Consider the following 19,135-nt stretch of genomic DNA (forward strand, 5'->3'; position numbering starts at 1 on the left):
AAAACAAACCAAACCAAACCCCAATCACTTCCACAAAACCAGAACAGCACTACCACACATCTCTCACTCGAACCATGAAAAAAGAAAGAAGTGCAAAAAAAAAAAAAAAAAAAAAAAAAAAGTTTAATCTTTCCTTCTGGCACGTGAAAGTATCGCAGTAACAGCTCAAACCCACTTCTACGGCTACCAGATGTTCCGATCCCATCAATGACTCCTCCGCTTGTCCGTTCTCCTTCTCTATCTGCTAAAACCCGTTGGCTGATCACGGTAATGGAGTCAACACCTTTTCTGGTTTTTAATGAGTAAAAAAATGTTGGAAAAAATCAGCAGAATTACTCAGAAAAGAAATGATTCTATACATGGTTTGATAAAATTGTAAATTCCCCTTCCGGTGCTGTTTTCAAGGTTATTTTATGCCATGCGCAGCCTGACAGAACACTCAGGATTTTTCCTTCTAAGCATAGCACAAGGTTTTTACTGTTACCTTGACGATCTGCATTACTTTCAATTTAAAATATTTCTTTCTACCTCCGTCCACGTAATTGAGATCAAACGCCACATGACGCCAGGTTATCTGTTTGTGTTCCCAGCCCTCTTACTCACCGCCTCATCCCCCCACCTCCACCAGATAAGCACTCCTGGAATTCGCTTTTCTCCTACGGACCGGAGTCGAGATCTCAACTCTTCCATAACTGATTCTGCCCATGCGAGAGCATTATTTTTTTTCTCCCCGACACAGAGGTACCTGATGAGAGTTCCTAGGCATAGGCAAACGAATACGAAAGTGAAAGGCCACTCGAGCTGCGATGCCATGACATCAAAAGAACAAACTATGACAAGAATAGAAGCTGAGGCTGTACAAAGATAATGTTTACTACTATGAAATGTAAGACGGGATCATCTCAAATATCTCAAAACGTTAATTGCCAAAACACCGTACAACAAGCACTCTACATAAGAGTCACTGTAAAAGGGCTTGTGCCGGCAAGAAAATATTCAATAGCTCACACTCAGTCCTATTCCCCCTAATGATGTCATCAATCAAAGTGATGTTTCATTGCTAGTCAAAATTATAATTTTTTTAAATGGGCTGCTTAAGACTAGGCTGCAGATGTGATTCAGCCCATCACTTCGCGTAAGGTTCTGCAGATGGTTCGTAAATGCTCAGCAGAGCTGAAGGCGAACTTTGTTTTACTCACGGTATCTCGTTACAGATGCTCGCTCACTTAAATAATCTGTAAAATCCATTGCTCTGCAAACACATAAACCTCTCTTTACCTTCCTTCACACGCACATGTCTACCCCACGTTGGCAAATCTGGCCCCTTCCAGGTGACCAAGCAGTCGACGCAGCCCCTGCTTCCTTCTAACCACGTAGTTTCTGTAAGCGCCTAACACCTTTGTAGTTCTGTGCTCATCTGCCCGTCTGAGGAGTAATTTACGTTAATACACACGGCCGCAACGGTCAAAAGACAAATTTCATACCTGAGGAAATTATCATGGCAAGCTTGTATGGGGAAAAAAATGAATGTGGAGCAACCGTTAAACTTTCAAATGCATTTTAATATTGATTTGTAGGTCTAGGAGCCGCTAGAGATGCGGATGAATTAGATTGGCATCTCCTGGGCATCTCCGGGTGAGCCCTCACCCCTCCTCTGGCTGCTCGTACCCCAGCACCCTCTAATTCCAGGGGGACCTGCGATGACTGTCCCCATTAGCCAGGGAAAACGAGGAGTTACTCAAAAGAGAGATAATTACAGAAGAGTATCTTCTTAATGAGCATGGTGAGAATCGGAAAGATGAAAGTTTAGTATCTAGTGGTGCAACACTCTGCTTCCACGTGGAAGTGTGCAAATGAAAAGATGAAAGCTTGTTAAAACCTGGAATGGTTGCTGGAGAAAAAAATAAATACAGAAAAATAAACGAGCTTAGCAAATACAAATGAAGCACGAAGGCGGCGAGGGAATTCTGTAGCGCATTTAAGTTTTATTTAAAAAAGGTTACAGAAATGCGCTCAATGTTGCCGCGTCAGCTTATGCTGCGCCCCAAAAGTGGTGCCGAGCACCATGTTTCAGGGTCCTTGACAAGTTAATCCCAATTTTTTCTTGTGTCCCTGCATAAAAAAAATGATTCATGCTCATCTTAGTATTATCTTGGTAACACAAACTTTTCCTTCTTTGATACAACATTGTTCCTTTAGGCCTCTGTTGCATTCGGCACGCGGACATCCCTGCCACAACATTTATCTTCAGATCCCCACCTGCTAAATCGCGTTCAAGCCCCTGCTGGTTAGGAAAATCTATTTAATATTAGAAAAAAGTACACTACCAGTCATCTGCTTACTTTTCATCATTTTCTTTGCACTTAGTGCGGTATCATTTCCAGCCAGCATGCTCTTAATTACAATGCTAATAAAACCCTGTAATTATTCATAGGCAATATTTGTACTGTAGGTGTTTATAATATGGTCTATTAACTATTTAGCAAAAGCTAACAACACTATTAAATTGTAATCTTAAGTTGATTTTTAATCTTTAGTTGGATTCGGGGACCATCGTCATGTTCTGCAGCATACCACTCCAAGCAATACGTCAAAAAAAAAAAAAAAAAAAGTATCTAATTGTCTAAAAAAAAAAATCAATTTCAATTTTAACTGTAGGAGTAATTGCAAACCCACGTTTCTACAGCAAGTACCGCAAGGGCAACACAAGGGGCTCGCCATCGCCCTGTGCAATTCTCAGCTATTTAATTCACTGAAATCGCGTCAGGGGTTTTATCCTGAAAGCCTTTCGCACCCGTCCTTACTTGCAAGGCTCAGAAATGAAGTAGTCGCGCAGTAACTAAGATAATTACTATGCATCATACTAGAGAAGCGCATGTAATGCACTTTGTCTGCAGTTTAATGCAATTAATTTCTCTCCTGCCCAAAAGCAGAACACGGGATTCATTCTTTTCTAACCAGGTATGCTGAGGGAAGTGGGAATTTAGTGTGCCCAAAGCAAAGCCATGGGATCCAGGCGATCCTGTCGGAAGGGAAGCCGGATCCCGCTCCCACGCTGGGTGACTGCTAATTCAGCTCCATTAAATGAAAAAAAAAACCCAACAACCCAACCTAAAACCCCAAAGAAGCAGATTCTTCTTTGGAAACAATGCATTATTGTTCAGAAATTACATTTTATATATTTTTTTTTTAAAAAAAAAAGACCATGCAATTCCCAAATTTAAACTTATTTCGAATTCCTGTACAATATTTTTCTGCAGGAAAAGTTGAAGAGCCTGATGAATGCTTGGAAAGTCCTTATTTTCTTAAATTCTTAAGAATTTAATTTCTTAAATTATCTTTACAATAAAATAATAAATGTTCGAATGGCCCTTTAACAGATACAGGTAGGGAAACTGGAATATCAAATAATGCCCACAAGTAATACTAACACTCAAGAATTTCAAAATGAGAAGAGAATTCCCTGCAGGAGAGACAACACATGCCATTGCTTTGCTCCCTCAGTGGTAAAATACCCTATTTTAAATAGTCTTGCCCATTTTCTCTAAGTGGGAAATATTAAGCTATGTATAGTGAGAACACCTAAGAGAAATCAAAACTACACTAAGTTAAGGGATGTGTCATTATAATGTCCCTATTACCATGATCAGGAACAGACGAAAAAGCAGAAGTTGCATTTATTTTTCAATGAAATTCTCCGTACACGGCACTCAAAGACTACACAGCTAAATAAATAAATGGCTAAATAATTAAAAAAAACCCCAAACCGCCCCAAAACATTAGCATGAACTTCTCGCTACAGTTTGGCTTTCGGAATATTTTCATAGAATTTACCTTGTTGAAAAGGGTTTAAGTCCCTCACAATTACCAGACAGTTTGCAAGGATGTAAAAACGAACTAAATTTTCTCTTTGCTTACAACATGTACTCTATATTAGCAACAAAACAAAAAAAAAAAAATCAGTTGCTTTCATTTCTGGAAGCCACGAATGAAACTTTCACTATTTCTGGGCTCACAAGATAAAAATCCATCTTTAAAATGCCCCAAATTTCAACTTTTTGCTCCCTGCTGTTCAGCCTGCGGGCCGCCATGGGAGCCTGCACTGCCGGATGAGGTACCGCGTCCCTAAACGTAAAATCCAGCGTGTCTGCAAACAAGTTTGCTCATTTAAGCAAAATATTATGAAAGCGAGTACCACGACCCAACGTGGATAAGGCAGAAGATCTCCAGCACTTCTGGTTCTGAAGAAAGAACAACCAAAACAAAGCAAAACACCCCGAAAGATACATATCTATATATGTATATAAATTCATCCAGATGTTTCTCATAGTATTAAAGCCAACATTTCTTTTCCCGTAATAGAGTATCAGACAGTAAATTCAGCAGCACCTTTAGAGAGAAAGTTATTTCATGGATACAGCAGCAGAATGTAAACAAGTGCAAAATGTTCACATTTATCACTTTTTTTCTTACTGAATGTATACTACTTTCCATTTCCTTAGGCCAAATCCTACACGAGTAAATGGAAGGAATAAAACATGTGAGTCTTTTCCCTTTGAGAAACAGAAGTTAACATTTATAATAATGTGAGTGATAAATGTTTGGGTTTTTTTTTTTTCCTGCTGCCACAAACATTATTACAAAGGCATCTTTTTTGCAAATCAAGATCCACTGAGGTATTTTCAGCTGACAAATTCTGCTCTCAGACCTCCTGGACAAGACGAGCCAACTCCTTTACCCAACCTGATTTAAGCAGCTCAGTGCTTGCCTAGGCAGCAAAAAACTCATTTAGGTCGACCCGATTGGGTGTAGGTCCATTCAGAATTCAGAAGACCAGTATGGAAGTTTATAGGTGAATATTAGCTTATTTAGTCTTGCACATCTTGTTTTACTTCAAAATGTATTTTACAGATCCAGATTTGATGTCTGACAGATCAATCTCTATCAATCAATAGAAAACTTGTTTTAAAAGGAAATCCTTTACAGGACTTCAATGCTGATTACTACATCTTGACCTGGTTTTGAAATAGAAAATAATGTGAAAAGAGCTGGTTCTCCTGAAAAGAGCGCAAGGTCTAAGGAAATCTTCCATTTTCATAGGTGGGATGTAGAAGAAGAGCATTTAGGTGTGCTAAGCAAGTCACTGGGCTAGTGAGTCACTAGTCACTCAGGCTATCTGAGGAACCTCAGGAGGGTTCTCCTCCAGCCTGCTGAAAGCAGGGCTGCTCCAGAGTTGGACCAGGCTGCTCACGCCTTTACCCTGTTGGGTCTTGAAACCTCCAAGGATGGAGCTCAACTGCAATGGAGAACCTGGCTCTGGCACCTCCACAGCCTAGGGGGCTGCTGTTAGGTGGCTCCGAAGCCTCCCTGAAGGCAGAGCACAGCCATCCTGCTGCTGCCAGAAGTCACAAGCTCCCAAATTTCCCCATCTTGGGGACCTCTCCTGCACCGTCAGGAGACCAGGATCTGCCAACACCCTTCCCACAACGGAGCAGTCCCACCACCCCCCTGCGGTTTCCAACCCCTTTGGTGCAAAGTGCTGCACCCATAAGCTCTGACAAATCAGGCATTTTACACGAAAGAGAAAATTTGAGAGGTCGGTTCCATGCTGAGCCCCTGCACGACTCCCGCGTGGCAAATCAGCAAGCAAAAATTTCCCGAGATTCATTTTCAGTCAACAAAAGCTCTTGCAATTAACAAAATAACTTTTGTGGATGCAAAACAAACGCAACAAAGGTTTTCCTTTCCTGCGTCGTCTTTCACTGAAAAGACTAGTTCGAGAACCGCAGAGAAAAAAAGCCAAACTGAAGTACCATAATTACCTATTTATTTGAGAAGGTTCTTATTTTGGCAAGGATTTTGTTTGCAAAAGCTGGTTCTTAGCAAGAAGCCTTTGTCCAAAGGTCTCCAAACTTCTTTCAAACTATCAGCTGCCGGGAGAAGAACAAAACCTACGGCCACCTTCCTCTTTTTTGGAGGCAGCTCTCCATTACTCTGCCCGGATGGATCCACAGGTTCCCACTCCTTCCCCATCTTAGTGAGCAAGGGAAAAATAGTCAACCAGCTCCCTTTCAACACCCTCCCGTGCTGTAACACTCCAGGGGCTCTGATCTACTGCTTCTAAATGAATTCCGATAAGCAAAATCCTGATTATTGTTTCATTTGAAGGAAAATCCTATATTCCCAAACAGCAGGGAAAAAAATAACCCACATCTCTGACTACAGGGAAACTTCTCTGGCATGAACAGCAAAAAGGATCTTCACACAGATCTAAACTAGAACCCAAGATCACGATAGCTCAACTGAAATTCATTTTGCAAAAGGCTTATTTATTAGAAATTTGATGATACGCACAATGAGAATATATGCAAAGCGTTCCCTAGTTTGAAAGCGCTTTGCACCAACTTTCGTAAAAGGCAAGCAAAAAATTAATGAGACATTTTAACACCACCATTTATCATTTTTCTAAGGCTCTTTTTCAAAGAAGTCCATTTTACCCCCAAACGCTTCACTTTAAAAAGCTCTATACAGCCTCAGTACTAAACAGTATGCCCTTCAACTGAAATCACAGTGCTTAAGATTTCTGAAGGTCAGTCTATTTATTTTTGGTTTTCTATATGCAAGTGTCTTTCCCTACCTTTTTTCTCCCCCTGCTATACTAGAAATTATTTCACTGAAAATCTAGAGAAATGCCCTCAGTAAATCTGTTTCAGGTATCTTGGTTTACACTTCTATTGATGCTAATAATAGAATTATAAATGTAAGTAATAAAATACAGAAACCAACAGTATTTATGAGTATGGCCAGCATTCAAAGAGTGAAAAAATAAAATGGAAGAGCCATAGAAAATCTGTTTTTAAAGAATTTTGCATAGATGCAGCAGTGAAGATGGGAATAGAACCATTCTGGGATTTAGAATTACTTACTTTTATTGTAATTATCACCGGTTGGCACGCGAAGCCTTTCCTACCCCTCGTGATATCTGGGCACATGGTGAAGGACAAGGAAGGAGACACAGAACAACCAAGAGCTGGTGCGCCCGTGCATCGGTCCCTACTTGAGGAAGGCTTTCCCCAGAGCCCCGCGCAGAGGAGCAACCTTTGAGTAAGTCATCACAGATGCAAACTCACAGCAGAGCAGAGAGATGCGCGCTGCCGTTTTTACACCATCTATAGAGATACGGGAATTTGGAGCGGTACTGGTTGGTCTAAGATCTACCCCTGTCCCCTAAGGCATTTAACGATGCGTTGCCAGCGTTGCTGTTGCAGCTCCAGCTGCCCACCTGGGCCATCTAAGCGGTGGCGCAGCTGATGTTCCCCTCGGCAGCCATCAGCAGCCGTCTTCCTTCTTCCCCGGTGCCCGGCCAGAGAGTTTTCGATCCCACTACAGCACGCTCTGGCACTTTTGGGGGTTACAGAGAGCGGCTGCCTTGCACGTCGGTGAGCAGCTATGGGTGCCCCTTTCCACGGGACTCTCCGAGCCCTCTCCTTCCTGTGGGCTCCTCTTCGCTTCAGCCTCTGCTCTTCCTCTGCTTCAGAGGAAAAACACTGTTCTGACCTTCTTCCCTGACAGCTCAACCCACCCTGTCATCCCTCCGCAGAAAGATCTTGTTTGCTCCTTTCCATCTCTCTTGTAAACCGGGAAGTTCTTCCATACAACGAAACCTGCCTGGAGACAGCTCATCTCCAACGTTCAGGTGCACAATGGAGATCTCTGCTCTCCAATTTAAGTACCCATGTCGTTATCTGCTGCTTCTTTTGGGCTTGGAGTTAAGCTAAGTGAACCGACGTATTCATAGACACGCACCTTCATTTGGTCTGTACTTTTCCAAAACCCTCATCAACCGTTTTGGCCTTTGGGGAATTACTCATCCCAAAGCACCTCACCAAGGCCTCCGCCGCTCCCTGTCCCCGGCATCGAAGAAGAGCGACAGATCCGCGAAGCAGCAGCCCACCGAACCGAGTGCTTACACAGGCGAACACAAAGTGCGATCGTCTTGGTGCAGACTTAACACGGGAATAACGAAGGTCCCGACGCTAATATGAACCTCAAACTAACCGGCTTCCTCACCCCAGGGAAAGTCTTTCGTCTTGTTTATTTTAGATTTCCCAACACAAAATTACGTCTTACTTTCTTCACGTTATTATTAGGAAGCTAATTTAACTACAATTATCATTATTATCGTCTGAAGCACTCTCAAATGAAAGACATATCTGTTCTAGCACTCAGCGTCAGATAAATTACAAGGGAAAAAAGCTGAACTTCCTCTAGAGCAAACAGAAGTCACCAAAGAGCTACAATAAAAGTGCAGCTAAAGGGTAATACAGCCGAGCCGCAGACATGTACACAACCCACGCAGGAGCGTGCCCTCTCCTTGCAGCATCCTCGACGGCCAGAGGAGCAGAGAGGTCTGGCTGTAAGCGTCTCGCCCGCGCTGCTGCCTCGGAGGCAAGAAGAGGGGCTCAGCCCCGGTCCACAGACTCACAGCATCGCCGTGGGAAAGGAGAGAGATGCTCACAAGAGCTGGGCGCACGGCAGGCTGCAGCCTTCGCAAGGATGCTGGCAGAGGGCACAAGCAAAAAGTAGTAATGCACCTGCCTGGTTTGGGTTTGGTTTTTTTTTTTTTTAAACGTCTTTTTGGCCCTTTTGATGGAACAGAGAAATCGAAGTGGGGATGGGATTACGCATTCTGGAGGAATAAAGACAAGAAAAATGCAAACTCTTGTTGGACTCGTTTACAGATCCTACACCGCCTAACTTTACCCGTGACTGAACACGTCTGTAAACCACGACGTTAGTTCATGCAATCAGAAGCGCAATTTTACTTCTCAAAAAATGACCAAAGTTGAAAGCCACGTAAACAAACTATGATCCCATTGATGCAGACCAGCTAAAGAATTTAAGTTTTGCAAATACAAGGCAAAGATAACTTAAGATAACTAGCATCCTACGTTAAGAATGACCGCCCTGACGTGATTTCAGTAATTGTGGTAGCCTACAGGTATTATGGATATGGTCTGTGCAGCAGGCAAATCACGCTGCAGTAAGATACCGCTATGACAAATCACGGCAATGCTACAGGAAGATGTATTATCTTTTAAACGAACCTCCTCTTCATACAAGACAGGTGACCCTGCCAGATGAATACACTTCTAAAAGCAACAGCCATTTTTAAGACAAATTATTTGACTTTCGGTGCTTCTCATTTGACTGTTGTGACATAAAATGTTTAGCAACTGGTTTAGCGAGGGGCTCAGCAAGCTCGAAAGAAGGATGAGAAATACGTGCAATCGAAATTGAGTGGGTAGTTTAGATATCCTTGGATTAAAAAGCAACTTGCAAGAACCGTCTTTGGGGAAGCTTTTGCCTTTTTTAACTAATTTCTACCTTTGCTGCGTAATCACGTAAACCATCACACCGCACCACGGGGGCTGTTCCGTTAGGAAGTTTTCGGGACAAAGCAGCGGGTGGATACGGGAAGGAGGGCCATGGGGAAGGCACTCTCCGACAGCGAGCAGGGCTGCGGAAGGTTACACAGTCCTTGCAGGCAGGAGTTACGGCAAGGCTCTCATCAGCGTTACGACAGACGGGGCTCTCTTCGAGTTGGCACGTTCTCAAACTGCAAACCCCATTACAGGCAATGGTCTCAGTCCTTCCTCCCCGAAGAGCAGGAAAACCGATTGAATAGAGAAAGACAGCATTGCTGGCAACAGTCCGGTCCTTTCCCACCACTTTGCTAACTTCTGTGATATTTCATAGTATAGCAGTAAAATTCGTAGTATTTATACCACTCCACGTGCCAGTATGGTAAATAAGAGAAATACAACAAAAAGCAAGAAGTTCAGCTTTAAATATTTTCCGACAGGCGGTGCAGGAGGCTACCTACAGGAATTCTGAGAAGTAGCTGTACCTGTATTTCACAAGGATACGCTCTCAAGGAACACAGACCTATTTAGCACTTTGCATTTAATTAAATGAAACAGGGAAGGCCTCATCTGCAGAACCTGAAAACGATAGTATGTCAGTGGTGTCTCCAAGAGTGACACAATTCTTTCCCGTAACGTTATTAAATTTGAATTTTATTTCTTATTAAACACACGGTAACTCAGAATACTTTGGGGGATTCTTTCAGACAACCTATTGCTAAACACTACAGTATAAAGACGAGCTTCAAAGATACTTCATGAAAAGAATATGAAATCAATCTATAATATGCAATCTAAGCAAAAAGAGCTGAACATTTACATTGTGGGAAACTAATTGAATTAAAACTCTTTTTTATTACTGTTTGGGACAATGACCAGAGAGTTCACCATAATATGCTCCCATAGGATGCTACTGATAAACAGCTCTTTATCTTTTTTCCTACGGCAGGAATCAGCACCTAACTCAGCAGAAATCCAACACCAGCAGGACAAAAGGAGACTATCCGCTAGGTTAAGGATAAACTGGGCTTCTTTTTTTTTTTTTTTTTTTTTTTTTTCTTTTTCCCCTGATTTGGGGCCAATCACAACATTCAACAGCACGAAAGGAAACACAAACCTCCAGGTAGGAGTACAACGGAGCCGTGTGTGGGACCACAAAGCCAGACCTACCCAAACCTCTCCCAGACCTGCCTGGTTTTCGGGGGGTGTGCAGGTTACCTCTGCCTCGCCGTAAGGCCAAAGGAGCCACGCTTTGTTTCAGGAGCGGGAGGCAGCGCGGAAAAACAAGGCAGCAGACGTCCGTAAGAAACCAGCACGCACCCAGCTGTGGGCAGCGAGGGCGATGGGAGGCGAGTTCTGCTTTCAACCCTTCCGCACAGTTCTCAGGGTAAGAACAAAGACTAAACGGCAGCAGCACTAACTCGTGTGAATAAAAAGGATGAATTCAAAAAGCATTAAATTGAAATATATTTCTTTAAAAAGTATTTAGAATGAAATGAAAAGCACGATGACTTAAAGAACTAATCAGTTGGAATAATTACAATTTGAAAAGCCCATTTTAAGAAAGTCGAACGGCAGAACTGAAGCCAGCAGCCGGCCAGCACCCGCGCGTACATCTTTTCGAAGTAATTAAACCAGGTTCTGACCGCAGGAGTTTCCTCTGCATGCACGCAGATTTTAATATTTATTTCCAAATTCAGTTTATTCCATATATTCCAGATGAAGAACATATACTTGGAAGTTAAGAGACAAACTAAAAATTTTAAACCCGGGACATCTCATTCCCCTTTGCCATTCCATGGAAAAGCCAAGGTGTGGGACTGGATTTCCCAGCTCCCGACGGACAGAGCTCACCTGCATCCCGCGACTGTCTGGTGACAGCCCGGTATCCCCAGACCTGAGGGCAGCACCCCAGTGTCTGCGGACTGCTCCCCCCACGCTGGTTAGCCTGGCAGGGCAGCAATAAGCACAGAGGGAATAATCCAAGAGGGAATATTTGCTTGTAAAGCGCTCCTGGTTCCAGACGAAGCTAATTCAGGTTTCTCTGTGCTTGCAGGCCTACTAAAAACCGCCTAAAGCATTTTAGGGGAATACCTTCTGGATTGAATAACTCACTACGATGAAAGCGCAAAACATATTTTGAGGATTTGCTTTCTGATATCCAACAAGCTCAACATATTCAAGTAATAACAAAGCATTTTTAAGTGCTAGTTTTCCACCACTGAAATAAATTTTAAGTTATAATTGAATTTCATTTTCCTTCCAACATCGTCTTGGCAGAAATCATAAGGGAAAAAAGTAAATCCCCTCACAAATAAGAAGTCGTTTATCATTTTCTAACACAATAACACTTAAACATTAAGAATAGGATTAGATGTATATTCAACTATGTAATTGCTTTCACATACGTACAGCCTAGGCACGTGGTTAACAAAAGCAACTTAAGTCGAGAGATCTTTTTTAATTACGTATTCACACCTAAATGAGAATTAATCTCTCTCTGAAAAACCAATTAAAATTAAATCCAAAACAAGATTGAAATCAGTGACTTAAAACATTCCAAAGTACAAAGCAGTGGCCGCAGAGGACGAGGCGGGGGACTGCCAGCCCGGAAAGGGGAGACCACGCTCCCGCGAAGGCGAGCTCCAGAGAGCCCAGCTCCCACCGCCCGCCTCCTTCCCACGCCAGCATCCCGGGACGTTCACTGCTTTCTCCCTTTTCCCTCCCGAGCCGCCAGCTGCGCAGGAACAACGGCACTAAGCAGAACCTCTTTTACGTTTTCTGACGTTCAGCTCCTTGCCCGGACTCACCGGGTTCCCCATCCCAGTCCGGGGCTTCTCTGCCGAGATGAAGCACATTCAAACCAACACAACTGACGCAAAGCAGCAGCTTTGGGATATATACGTATTTTCAAAATATATAAGAAATAGTAAGAAAGAATAAGTAAAGGTAAAACCCGTGCACAGGCTTCAGTACGAGCTGAATTTAATTTAGTAACACCGCCTCCCCTGCCATCTATAGTTACTATTCAGTCATTTAATTAAAATTTTCATGATAATCCACATATTTATGCGCATAACACTTTTTCACGTGGCTGTAATCTGGCAACAAAGCTGAGAGCAGAGAAAAAAAAAAAAGGTGTAGTGTTTTATACTGCGGACTGCAGGTTGTCACAGCTCCAGAAACCAGGAGCGTTACAGGGACCTGCGCCGTCTGAGCATCCCGCTCACTTCTGCTCCGGACAAAGGAGATGGTGACCAGGCTGAAGATGGGCTGCAGCCTTCTATTTTTAGACTTGTGTTTGAGTCCAGCTCCATTTTTCTTCTCATATGTACTCATGAGTTGTTACTGAAAACTGGGGGTCTGCTGCTCTTCCCTTCTTTGCGGCTGTGCACACTCCCCGATCCTGGCGGACGCAGCTCTGGATTAACAGCTCTGCGTACCTCATGTAAACACTGCAGATATTTTCACTATTAAACCCGTGGACAAAAAGCTGCAAGTCAGAACCGATGCACTTGGACCAAGGAGACAGCTCAGATCTTCAAACAGTGGGAAGAAACAACAAAAATCCATGGATAAAAGCACTGAGTTTGTAAGCGCTGAAGAGGGAAGTTTAAGGAAACCTCCTTCGGAAAGCTAGCAAAACGGAGACCAGGGAAAGCACCCCTGGAAGCAAAGACTAAGGGGTTCTCAGTGGAAGAGTTTCACCACCAAGATGGAAAACAGATGAAAAGCCCAACTCAAACCAGTCTGGGATTCTATGATTTTTCTCTATACTGAATACTAAAAAGTCACTTCATATTGCCATAGAAATCTCAAGGGATGCAGAGAAAGAGTTAGACACAAAGCATACTTTTCCTGCCTTTGCATGCTCCGATCTGGATAAAACATTGCACGGCCTTCACTAGTTCAAAAAAAGTGAATTCAGATCTTTTAAAAATAATTCTCAAAAAGCAAACTGCAACCAGGATCAGCAAAATTATCCCACTCGAGTGCGTACACGTAAAAAAAGCCTTACGTATTGAAAACCCTCTGTTCTCAAATCACACACATGCCCGCTGCAGTCCTACTAAACCCTGGATTATTTTGGAAAGCTTGAACCATGTTAGTGTTTGGATATCAGTAATATTTTGGAAGCGGATTACTTTATCTCTTTGCAAGGAACAATCCTGAGAACACGGATGGACACTAAAGCTGCGGGAGTGGGAGGACGGGGGCCGGGGGCAGTACCGCGAGATCTTCACCCCCGTATTTGAATCCCATGGTTTATGAAAATTAACCATGAATTATTAAAGGAAGCTAAGGTAATTTTATTATTTTCCTTAGGAAAGTTATTGGGGTTTGTGTTCCACTAAAAACACCTTTCAGTTTGATATATTAAGATACCCAATTTCTTCATGATACAGATATGCGCATGTTCACCACCCATTATCTTTTCCAATATTTAAAAATAATAGGACAACCATATCATTAAAATATCATAAAAGTACAAATATGCCACTATATTTCTGTATGTTACAACGCTACTTAGACATACTAAGAATATGAAAAATAGAAGAAGAGTACAGAGTGCCACAGCCTAAGAAGAAGAACAGAAAATACCTGAGAGATCTCAAATACCCCAATTAATCCCAGAGCCTGTCTTTAGGTCTCAAACCACAAGTGCAATGTTTTATTCCTTCTTGAATTTAGTAGTGTCATTATTTTGAAAGTATTTTTCCTGACATAATGCCCATGCATTTAATACTGTTAGAACTACTTCCTTTTGGGGCAAATTGTTTTAAACCACAGCAGAAAAATAAACCAACTTTGATTTATGGCAAAGCCTACAACACTCAACCCACTCTTGACATTTGGCAAAAATAAGTCTTGAAAACACTAAATAACTTCTATTGGCAAGGCTAAAATTTACTCTTTAACTTTTGAGGAGACAAATATAAGGATTAAAAAATAATAATAATAAAAAAAAGCTTTAAACATACCTTAGAAAAACTACTTAGACAAAACACCTTTCAGGGCTAAGGAAGCAGACCTGATTAAATCTACTCCTATAAGTAACTGTGAGGTATATGGACAATTTCTGCATAAAGAGAATACAAACATTACCCAAAGTCATTAACTGGTAGGCAGGAATTAATATGTTTACAATTCAAGCTAAGTGATAAATATGCATAAATAAAAGAAAAATACTCATTGCATCCCTGTGAATTATTGAAAAAAAAATTTGTTGTTCCTTATTAAATGGAAAAATTAACATGTACAAGTATTCTGCTTTTTCCAATTATTGGGTTTTTTCTAGCCAGGAATCTTCATGTTGTGATTTTTGCTAGCAACACCTAAAATTAAAAAATTTCCATTAAAAAAGATCAAAAAAACCCCCCAAAACCCCCAAAGAACAACAAAAAAGAGATCATCGTATCATAGAATCAGAGAATCCCAGACTGGTTTGGGTTGGAAGGGACCTCAAAGCCCATCTAGTTCCAACCCCCTGCCATGGGCAGGGACACCCTCCACTAGCCCAGGTTGCCCAAAGCCTCATCAGATTTTCATGTTCAACTCTGTTTAATTAAAATATTATGAAAAACATCACATCATAAAATCTCTACTAAATGAGATCTTATGGAATACGGTGACAAGAGCAAGGGGCACAAGTGACAAGAGCAAGGATCCTTCACTAATTGTTTTGTTAGAGGAAAGGACAGAACCACCTGCAAAAAAATGCGGAGCTCTGCGAAAACACAGAGGAAGCCCCAAGAGAAGCCCTAACGCTCCAGGGCACGGGGGATGCTGCAGCCCACGCATCCAGCTAAACGCAGGGCGCTCCCTCTCTTCTCCCAGAAAACTCTCCACGGATGGGACAAACCCGCCACAGAACGGGCGTCCCGTGTGCGGGCCAACAGAAATGTCAGTGACACGATGTGCCATCTCACAGGAGGCCACTACGTGTCCATGTGGCATCACCTTCAGTCCCCAGAAGCTTTCCCACAGGATATCAAGCCCCTTATTTAGATAATCAATTGCTGCAGAGCTTATCTGTCATCTGGTAATTGATGTGAAATAACAAAATTACACATCAGAACAAACCTCATTAGCTCATCATCCCAGCTCGTCATCCCAAGTCAAAATTTAGCTCACAAATAAAGTTCCAGTGATGTTTACTACTATCCTTCAATGAAATCTTTGATTTATATCATCTCACAGAGAAGTAAAACTGAATTTGATAAATAAATATGGCCTCCATAGCTCAAGGGGGACATAATAGATTGCAGAAGGTACAGGGAAGGGCAACCAAAATGAGAGCCTGGAGAAGAGAAGGCTCCGGGGAGACCTTCTTGCAGCCCTTCAATACTTAAAGGGGGCTTATAAGAAAGATGGAGAGAAACTTTTACCACGACTTGTAGTGACAGGACAAGAGGTAATGGTTTTAAACTGAAAGAGGGGAGATTTAGATTAAATATAAGGAAGAAATTCTTAACGATGAGCATGGTGAGGCACTAGCACAGGTCAGATGCCCCATCCCTGGAAGCGTTCAAGGTCAGGTTGGACAGGGCTTTGAGAAACCTGGTCTGGCTGAAGATGTCACTGCCCATGGCAGGGGGGTTGGGAGATGATCCTCCAAAGGTCCCTTTCAACCTGAACCATCCTGTGATCCTGTGACAAGGAGATGGAGAAGCCATCTCCTGAGAAGGGGACACAAAGTCCCAGAATCTTCCAAGAAGACAGAGGGGCAGGTTATATGACTGAGGGTTACAAATTCACAGAGGTGGTGGATGAAGCGAGTGCACAGCTGTTATTCACAAATATCAGAGTATTAGAACCAGGAGGCAGCTGCCGAAGCTAACAGGAGATTAATTTCAAGCAAATAGGAGAAGGTACTTTTAATTTATGCATTTATTTTTTAAACGCGGCGAGCGATGGAAGTCACGGAGGCAGGCAGCAAAAGCAGGTCCAGCGAGGGACCGCACAAACTGTGATGAGATGATCTGACGAATGAGTAACGGTAGGAGACAAGAAGCAACCATTCCAGCTCCCCGTCCCACAAAGCTCCCCAGCAAGGCCTGGGCAGAAGCAGAGACAAGGCCACAGCGAAGGGACGTGGAGACGCTCCATCCCGAGGGTACTACTTCCGATGGGGCTTTACCGCAACACGACTGACACCCCTCGGATTTAAAGCACGTGCTGATTATGTTCCTCAACTGCTGCTGAGTATGAATATTTAAAGTGCTGAACTTGTTTAAAAATTGAAGAAAATCAAAATGCGGCGCTACTTCTAAGGTAGTATCCCGCAGATCGTGTTTTATAAAGACAGAGCCGTTTTTATTGCACTGTGTTTCCAAGAGCCGCAGACCCAGGATCAAGAAGGACTTGACTTGGGCTCTGCTGTCAATCGTCAACTCATTTAATGTCATTATCAGGCTTCCCACATTTATCATCGGACTGCTGCATAGCGTAACTTATTAATATTTTGTGCGTTTAGGATTTTCAGACTTTTAAAAATAACTTCTTATATTTCTTTCTTAAGGTAAAACTTAGTCACGTACATTTGAATACATAAAAGAATTAAGTCTTTGCACAGTCAGTCACAAATTCAGCTTAGCCTTATTTGCAAATGCTTACATTCCTAGGTTATTTTAATAACATAAAATAACATAAAATAAAATAACAAAATAACATAATAACAACGTAACATAATAACATAGCAGAATAGATAGAATAGAATAGAATAAAAAAATAAAATAAAATAAAATAAAATAAAATAAAATAAAATAAAATAAAATAAAATAAAATATTAGCTGGAGCACTGGCACTACTCAAAGCTTAACATATTATTTTTCTATACAAATATTTGACATTAGTACTAGCAACAATACAGATATGAATATTTTGCTTGGCCTAAGTTCTTTCAAGTCTTCTAATGCGATGCTCTACTACCAGATACCGTGGTACCAACACGAGGTTTCCAACAGTTTCCAACTGGGTTTGGATTTTAAAAAACTTTACTGTTTTGGCTTGATTTTTTTACAAAATGAGGTACTACGAAAGCGCGTTAGTATGCTGGTTTGCAAGCCACATTACGACATGAACAGAACATTTAAACCATTGTTTTTAAGAAATATATGGTGGATACAACAATACGTTTCACTAAATCTCACAGGAGACCCTGTTGTTTAATTAGTAAGAAACCGCGCAAGAAAGCCCCTATTGGCCAAGACCATACAGAAGTTTTGCCCTCCCAGAGCAGCAAACGGGCTGTGAAATTCTCTTTTTTTATTTGTACAACGCTTTTTAAAATTTGTGGTGGCCATCACTTTCACACTGCTAGACCTTTTCGACGTGCCCCTCATTAAACAAGGGAGCAGGAGCTTGTAATTGCGAGCACACGGCTAAAGGTTTGGGGTGCCCACCATGTTGCACCCTGCCTCTTTATATCCATTTTCATTCTCTGCCATTGTTCCTTGGCATGTATCATAATTATTGAGGGCAATTTTATTTTGGTGCCTGCATATGGATTTTGGAAACTACACTAAAGAGTTCACCTCTGAACATTATGGCCAAAATAGTTAATTTTGGTTTAGACTCAGAGCATCGACAGAAATGGTGCGTTTAATTTACTTCTGTTTGCACTGTTCATTTTTCTCTCTCTTACATAATTTTGTACGACTCTCATTTTTCACTTGTTTCATACATTTTATTTTAGCTTGGTTTTTCTGTTAAGTATTATGCATTAGTACCAAACTGCTGTCTGGGCTTCTAACTTTAAAGTAACATGGAAAAGCACATAAAAGCCTGTATTTTTCTGCTATATTCAAGTTGGAAATAGTTCAATATTTCAATTGAGAGAACCTTACCGATGGGTTGGGAGTTTACACTGCCTTCTATCATTTAAAGGTTCCCCAGTGTGACAGAAAAATTCCATCAAATCCTCCTTCTAATGAAATCAATGTTGTATAAATAATATATTATTCCACCAAAGAGTAAATATGAAGCAGATGAAAGTATCCTCATTATTTGTTACATTTGCCTTTCTTTTGTCCGCAACTTGAATTCGAAGATGGAATTCATGCTCATTCCAGATTTCATTAGGTGCTTAAATCTGAAACTGTTTGTTTGGAGGCAATCAAAAGTATGATCAGATTTTTTACTTTTTATTTTTAAATAGGGCAGTATTTCTCTCTTTGCCAGAAAGCAGTTGGAGATATATCCCTGGGATTTGAAAAGGCAATAAAATAAACAAGACAAAACAAAATATTAAAAAATTGACATAATATTCCTTTAAAAAATTTTACTCACACTCAGAGTTTCTCAAGACATCTTAATAAAAATGTAATTTCACATTTGGTCTTACTGAGCAAATCAAACATGGTGATTTATTATTCAGATGGGCACAAAGGATCTCTGAAACGCAGAAAGAAGGGCTATAAAAGCACAAATCATCAGTAATGACGACAAGCTAAACTGCCTTTCAAATATGAACAAAATGCAGCCATTTAGGGTATCATACATCACGGTCTCCCAGACCCTCATTTATTTCCTAACTGTACAGGCTGCATGATAATTTAACCAGTGCAGAATTCTGCATCTATCGAGAGCGTCTTTATTAGGCAAGTGATTCCACAGCTCGGACCCACCACAAGAGACTAGTTCATAATGCCCATCCTCCAAGAACAAACAAGCGTTTCCAATCATCACTTTAGTTCCCTTCCCAGAAA

The 19,135-nt window shown here is 41.6% G+C and overlaps 1 protein-coding gene across 3 annotated transcripts in view; it reads right to left on the reverse strand.

Annotated features, from left to right (window-relative positions):
• The window catches only part of DOCK1 (dedicator of cytokinesis 1), a 306,953-nt gene that overhangs the window by 130,652 nt on the left and 157,166 nt on the right, over nucleotides 1-19,135 (reverse strand). The window lies entirely within an intron of this gene.

This window comes from Balearica regulorum, chromosome 7 (assembly GCF_011004875.1).
Source record: "Balearica regulorum gibbericeps isolate bBalReg1 chromosome 7, bBalReg1.pri, whole genome shotgun sequence".
NCBI classification, from domain to species: Eukaryota; Metazoa; Chordata; class Aves; order Gruiformes; family Gruidae; genus Balearica; species Balearica regulorum.